This window comes from Loxodonta africana, chromosome 19, assembly GCF_030014295.1.
Source record: "Loxodonta africana isolate mLoxAfr1 chromosome 19, mLoxAfr1.hap2, whole genome shotgun sequence".
Lineage (NCBI taxonomy): Eukaryota > Metazoa > Chordata > Mammalia > Proboscidea > Elephantidae > Loxodonta > Loxodonta africana.
The window spans coordinates 17795631-17803375 of NC_087360.1; positions in this window are offsets into that span (position 1 = coordinate 17795631).

The following is a 7745-nucleotide window of genomic DNA, read 5'->3' on the forward strand; positions in this document are numbered from 1 at the left end:
ATGTGTAAGGGCTGTGACATCAAGCCTGAGAACAGCCGGAGTCTGCTGCACTAATTACATTATTTTACTTTATAGCCTGGTGGTAAAGGGCTCATAAATCTAGCAGGCTGATTTATAGGAACTCAAACAGAAAGTGGCATTTCCCACCACAGAAGCTCTGGCCAGAATCCCTGCTAATAAAATAATACCTTCTGGAGGGCGGCAGCTTCTAGAAGAAAGAGATTTTTATGTGCAGCCTTAAGGACTGGCTTTGTGATCCCAAGATGACAAGTTTGGGGACACCAAGCGCTCTGTTCTTGCTGAGAGAGAACAGCATCTTTGCATCATTTTTTTCCCCCTGAGAACTGGGACTCTGCAAACATGTTTCAAATGGAGAAACAGAGAAACTGAGGCAAATAGGTGACAATCAAGAGCCTCTTCATTGGTTTCCTGGCCTCGCAGGGCCCCTCGGACTCAGTGACTCTCTGATCACTGATCACGTGAGTTCCCACCTATAGCCCTTTGGGGCCGCTGGCAGCCTCAGGACAGAGTCCATGTGTCTTAACCTGACTCACGAGGCCCAGAAGGCCTAAGTGCTGCTGACCCCTCCAGCCTCCAATCTCACACCGCCCCCGCCCCCCCATCCCTTCTCTGTATCCAAGTTGGCCTTCCTTCAGCTGTCACCCTCCTTCCAGCCTTTAGGCCTTTGAACATGCTGTTCCTTCCACCCGAAAAGCTCCTGTACTCCTTGGCCTACTTTCTGGCTCCTTTAGACTGCTGCTCAAATGTGACTTGCTAGCAAAACCTTCCCTGCCTCCCAGGTTGGAGCGGAGCATCCCATGAATACCTCTCACACCAGCCTACACTACTCCCTCATTGCATTTATTACAACTGGAATCACAGAATTGTGTGCATCCCTGTTCAATGCCTGGTTCCCCCCGACTTCGCCCCCAAAAATGTAAACTCGGTGAGGGTAGGAGCGCTCTGACTTACTCCTTTTCATGTCCCTTGTGCTACATTGGCGCCTTGAACCAAGTAGGATCTCAGTAAACACCTGTTGAAAACAAATGAGTAAGTGACTAAGAGGCAGGGCAGGAACTCTTGAGATTCACCCTCTCAATAGCCAAAGCACTTAGACAGGAAAAATTAAATAAGGAATAGTGCTTCCTTGGGCAGATGCTGCGGCACGCATATCTCTGTGCCTAGAGCCCAGCTCAGGGCCTGGCCCAAAACAAATGCTTAAGAAGGTTGCTGGCTGAATAAGCATTCCCTGTTCTGTTTATGTGTACTCCTCCCTCAGTGATCTCATCCAGTCCCATGGCTTTTAATGTTTTCTCTAAGACGACAATTCCCCAAATTATAGCTGCAGCCTGGACTTGTTCCCAGAACATGCATATCCAACTGCATATTTGGCATCTCCACTTGGAATGTCTAATAGGCATCTTCAACCTAACATGGCCAAAGCAGAGCTTTTGGTTTCCTCTGCCAGCCTTCTCTATCTCAGTCCCTTCTTCTCACTGTGCAGGCCACAAGTCTTGGAGTCATCCTTGACTCCTTTCGCTCACACCCTGCATCCAATTCGTCAGCAAATTTGGTAACTCCACCTTTGCAGTATACCACGAGTCCTTCTACAACTCATCCCACCTCTGCCACTACCACCTTGGTTCAAGCCAGCATTGCCTTGTGCCCGGAGTATTGCAATAGTCTCTAACTGGCTTCTCTGCTCCCTCTGGCTTCCCCACACTGTATCCTCCACCCAGCAGCCAGGACATCAAGTCTTTACTCAAATATTACCTTCTCGGAGAGGCCTTCCCTGACACCTTCATTAAAAAAATAAGGCTCCTCTCCCTGTCTCCCTTTGATCACTTACTCTGCTTTATTTTTATCCATTGCACTCATCAGTCTGACTTTTTTGCATATTTATTTTCTACATTCTTCTGCCAGAATATAAGTTCCATGAAGAAGAGACTTGGCCTGTTTTGCCCTTTTGTGTATCCCCAGTGCCTAGAACACTGCCAGATCTCTCCTGATCTTTCAGTAATCCTGAGTGAAGGTCTGAAGGAACTCTTGAGTTCTGTTGAGTCAGATTTTCTCCCAGTCGGTGAATCAGAATGGAGATGCCAGAAATCAGATACCAACTACCTATCCCTTTGTCTGGAGCCCTAAAATAATTGGGAGCTAACTCAGAACCACTTTTCATATAATTAAACAGTGACACTGAGGTCACCCAGTGAGTCAGAGAGGACTACATAGTCGGCTTCTTGGTCCACACTCTAGCTAGTTTGATTTTTAGTTGTTGGACATTCTATCCCTTCATCTGTAACTAGGCCTGCTGGCCTTTTGGCCTTTACATGGAGCTGCAGGTTTGTGATCTGTGACATTCAAACTCAGCTCAGATTGTTTAGGGCAGTGATTCTTAACTGGAACAATTTTGCCTTCCAGGGAATATTTTGCAACGTCTGGAGACATTTTGGGTTGTCATAACTGGGAGGAGGGTGTTGACAGCCTACAATACACAGGACAGTCCCTGACCAACAAAACCTTTTCTAGTCCAAAATGTTAACTCCGAGGTTCAGAAACCCTGCTTTAGGGTAATACCAATGGTAGCTAGCACCATTGAGGTTAATGAGCTTGGCTACTAACCAAAAGGTTGATGGGTCGAGTCTACCTAGAGGTGCCTCAGAAGGAAGGACTAGTGATCTACTTCCAAAAAACCGGCCACTGATAGCCCTATGGAGCACAGTTCTACTCTGACACACATGGGGCCACCATGAGTCAGAATTGACTCCATGGCAACTGGTAGCACCATTGACACTTGCCATGTGCTTAGTACCGACCTCCACATTTTACAAGTACCATCTCATTTAACCTGTAAACCAGCCCTAGTAGTAAGGACTGTTACAATTCCCATTTTACAAAGGAGGGACATGAGGCTCAGAGAGGTGGAGTCACTTGCCCGAGATCACACACCTTAGTAAGGGACAGAATCAGGAAGCTATACCCAGGTTCGGCTGGTCTTAAAGCATGTACTCTTAACCTGTGTTCTAGATCACCCTGCCTATTGGCTGGGAACTGAGGAGGCCGGTTATGCCCCCCTTGATGTGCTTGACTTTATCCACTGCTCCCATGAACAGGAGGCTGAGCAATGAGCCCTGAGAAGTGTCTGCCCACTAAGGCGGTGCTTGGCTATTGGCCAGAAGGGAGGTTTTTCTTCCCTAAGTTGTCCTAGCCTAGCTGGCCTCATTCTCCCCGCACTGCAGTACAGAGCTTGTCTCCAAGGCCCAGCTCCCCTGCCAGCCCCAGGCTATTGCCAGCCCTTCTCCATGGGGAAGAAATTTCCCAATTCAGACCAAGGGCTGGCCTTGCCTCCCAAGGGGTCCTTCCTTTCTGGGCGAGGGTCCTTGTATCAGCTCTGGGGCCTGCAAGACCACATCACATCTGACACTTCCTTCCACATAAGGGAGGGCTGGAGCTGCTAGATTGGCCACAAAACTTAGGATCCAAGAAAGGACTTCAGGTCCCTGAAAATCCTGAGAAGAGATTGTTGGCAAGGGCTGAGGACAGCACAGTCCTGGGCCAGTGGTGGGTTAGAGGTAGAGCAGGCAGTTGTTCTCTCTGGCCTGCTTGTGTGAGGGGAGAGCTCTAGGCCCTGGGAAAGTCTGATGGCTACAGTGGAAATGCAATTCTGTCCTAGGAATGAACATCAGGACAGTCAAGAACCAATCTAGGGTAAAGTTTGGGGTATTCTCTACTGCAAAAGTGAGGCTAAAAGAGTTTGAAATATCCATCCTTTCATCCATCCATCCATCCATCCATCTATGCATCCAACAAAAGTTTAGCAAACTCCCTCCAGGGGCCAGGGATGCTTAGAGTCTCCAGAGACACTATTGTGAGGCATCAACTCCCTTTGTTTTGGGAGGTGGTGCAGCTCAGAAGTTGGATCCGCCATGTGGGACTGTGGAGTTGGACAGACCAGGGTTCGAATCTCCTCTGTGTCACTTCCTGGAATTGTGTCTTTGGGCAAGGGGCATCATTCTCTGCACCTCAGTTATAGTGGCTGCAACAGTGGGCTCAAGCATAACAATGATCGTGAGGCTGGCACGGGACAGAGCAGTATTCCATTCTATTGTACACAGGGTTGCTATGAGTTGGAACGGACTCAATGGCACCTAACAACAACAGTTTCCTCATCTGTATAGTAGGGAAACTGGTAGTTCTTACCTCACATAGTTGTTGTGAGAAGCCAATGAGATAATGTGTTCAAAATGCCTGGCACGTGGTAGAGATTCAATTCATAATAGCAGTTGTTGTTGTTAGCTCCCTTCGAGTTAGCCCCTGACTCATGGCATCCCATGCACAAAGTAATGAAATGCTGCCCAGTCCTGTGCTATTCCCGTGATCAGTTTCGGATCAGACCTTTGTGATCCACAGGGTTTTTATTGGCTGATTTTTGGAAATTGGATGACCAGGGCTTTCCTCATAGTCTGTGTTAAGTCTGGAAACTCTGTGGAAACCTGTTCAGCATTACATTTAATACACCTTAGCTAGGTCTTTTAGATGCATTATTGAATGTAATCTGTACTACTGCCTTATAATGAACATGTTATTTTCATTTAAAAATTAGAAAACCACACTTCAGAGAGGTTAACAAAATTGTAGGAGATGACCCTTTCACACAGTTCACTTTGGGTTGCTCTGAGTCAGAATGGATTCTAAAGCACCCGAAAACAAAAAGAATGGTTGAACAACATGTCGAACATAACTAATGTCATTGAATAGTACATGTGCAGAATATTGATACAGCATCTAGGAAACCCTGGTGGCATAGTGGTTAAGAGCTACGGCTGCTAACCAAAAGGCCGGCAGTTGGAATCCACCAACCACTCCTTGGAAACTGTATGGGACAGTTCTACTCTGTCCTATTGCGTCGCTATGAGTTGGAATCAATTCTACAGTGGTGGGTTTGGTTTGGTTTAATCTTAAGGAAGCAAACTGCTACAGCTTTCTCGCACAGAGTGCCTGGTGGATTCAAACCATGACCTTTTGGTTGGTAGCCGAGCCCTTAACCACTGTGCCACCAGGGATCATACCACCCTTAATCTACTGCTATTTCTATGGATATCCAGATTCAGTTCTTCCTCAGATCAGTCATTCCTTACATCCTAAAGAGGTTTTTATGTAGGTCCTTGGGTAGCACAAGGACAAAGACAGGAACCAAAGACAAAGACAACATTCTTTGTGTAAAGTTAACTTCTTTACCCCACAGTAGGCCCTGCTCCATTCAATCCCCAAAAGCGTAAAATCCCTGGCACTCCAGAACAAGTCACCGTCTCTGATGTGATGGCAAGAGCATTAGATTTGGAGTCAAACCTGGGCCTTAGAAATCTGGCTCTATAGCTAGCTAACTCACTGTGTAATCATGGGCAGGTCCCTTTCCTTCTCGTTATAAAAAGGGTGTTAACTGGATCAAAGGTTGCTAACTGGAGGCCTATGAGCATATTTAGGGTGCACAGTGTTTTAGAAAATGAATTTGGGATCAACATTTTAAAATGAGAGTTCAAAAAAGGTGATATCTGAGCTGAAATCAAAATGAGGAAGAGACAAGCTATGCCAAGAGGGAAACAGGAGGAAAGGGGTCCCAGGTAGAGGTGCTGTGAGGAATAACTGAGACAGCATACGCAAACCACTTAACTTGGTGATAAATGACCACTCTTTTTTTATGGTGCTTTAAGTGAAAGTTTACAATTCATGTCAGTTTCTCATACAAAATCTTATACACACATTGTTATGTGACTCTAGTTCTCTCCCTACAGTGTGACAGCACGCTTCTTCTCTCCACCCTGTATTTCCCATGTCCATTCAACCAAATAGCTGCTATTCTTTATTATTATTATTGTGGTAAATATATATGTAACAAATTGCTTGCCATATCAGTATTCTGCACATGTACTGTTCAATGACATTTAGTTACACTCATGTTGTTCAACCATTCTTGTGGTTGTTTTTGGGTGCCTTGGAATCCCTCCTGACTCTGAGTGACCCCGTGTGACAGAGTAGAACTGTCCCGTAGGGCTTTCTTGGCTGTAATCTTTTATGAAAACAGATCGTCAGGTCTTTCTCCAGCAGAACCAATGGGTGGGTTCAAACTGCCAACCTTTCAGTTAGCAACCAAGTGCTTAACCGTTGCGCCACCAGGGCACTTTGTTCAATCATTACCTTTATCCTTTTCCAAATTTTCCTGTCACCTTTAACAGAAACTCAGTGTCCCCTAAGCACCAAGTGCCTCTTTTTCCCTCCCTCCTGCTTGCCCCTACAACCACGAATAAACTTTGGTCTCTATATACTTGCCTACCCTAAATATTTCACATAAGTGGGATCATATGCTATTTGTCCCTTTTTGACAATGCAGAAATTAAACAGAAAGTTTTGGTTGCATGATTAACCTGATAACTTGTCCATGGAGATTCAAGAACACATTATAGGCATTTGTGTTGGTTGTTCAGAACTTTGCTGTGGCCCTTGGGGCAATTTCAGTGGAAAGCACTGAAATAATAATTATCATTGATAAGATTCATTGAGCACTTACTGTGTGCTTAATTACACTGTGCTAAGAACTTCAAACATATTAGTTCATTTAATATTCCAACAAGCTTATGAAGTGGTGTCGTTTTATATTAGTCCTCCCTTACAGGTAAGGAAACTGAGGTTATACAGCTAGTAAATGAGAGAGCTGGGTCTAAATCCAGATCTGACCCTATCCCCAAGACCTTTCTTTTTTAACTACTTAGTGGCTTAGTTTCCCCAAGCCAGAGAAGACACCTCTGAGGGCCAGGTTTCAGTTCATTAGAACACCTCTGTCCTAGAGATAAGTCCCCAACCAAGAAACTCTCCCACACTGGAAAGACTGCCTTACCTGAACAAGAAGCCCCACCCTGAACACACACCCTATCCTGGGGATCAACACACCCAAATCCACCCAAACAGAGCCACTCTTCCCCTTAAAGGTCACTTGTATTGCTGGCAGGGAGACCCTACTCTTGGGGATAATTCCTTAGTTCAGAAAGAAACCTGTCCCATTCTTGAGACCCTCCTTCAATCCTGAGGATGACCCACTCCAGCAAAAAAATATTTCAGAGCAGGACCAGTTGCATAATTTGCGGAGCCCTAGTGGCACAGTGGTTAAGTGTTGGACTGCTATCCAAAAGGTTGGTAGTTTGAATCCAACAGTCACTCCTTGGAAACGATGGGTACCCTCTATCCTACTTATAGCCAAAAGTAGAAATTGACTCCAGGGCAGTGGAAGTGCAATATAAAGGAGCTCTGGTGGCACAGTGGTTAAGCACTTGGCCGCTAACCAAAAGGTCATCAGTTCCAACCCACCAGCAGCTCCAAGGGAGAAAGATGTGGCCGTCTGCTTCTGTAAAGATTATATAGCCTTGGAAGCCCAATGGCGCAATTCTACTCTGTCGCTATGAGTTGGAATTCAGGGTCGCTATGAGTTTTTTGCTTTTTTTTTTTTAAATTTACTTGACCAAAACGGCTTTGGTTTCAACGGGTTTAGTGCAAAATGAAAAGAACTTCAAGACTGAGACAACAGAGCATTGGACCAAGTTCATAGCCCCTCTAAAGGCGGGGATGCACGAACTGTAAATCCATGAATCTAGCCCTGCTTCAGAGATAATCCTTTTGACCTGGGTGGGGTTGGGGGTGAATGAGTGGGTAACTGGGAGGTTTGGATACTATGTAGTGCTGTTATAGCAAATACA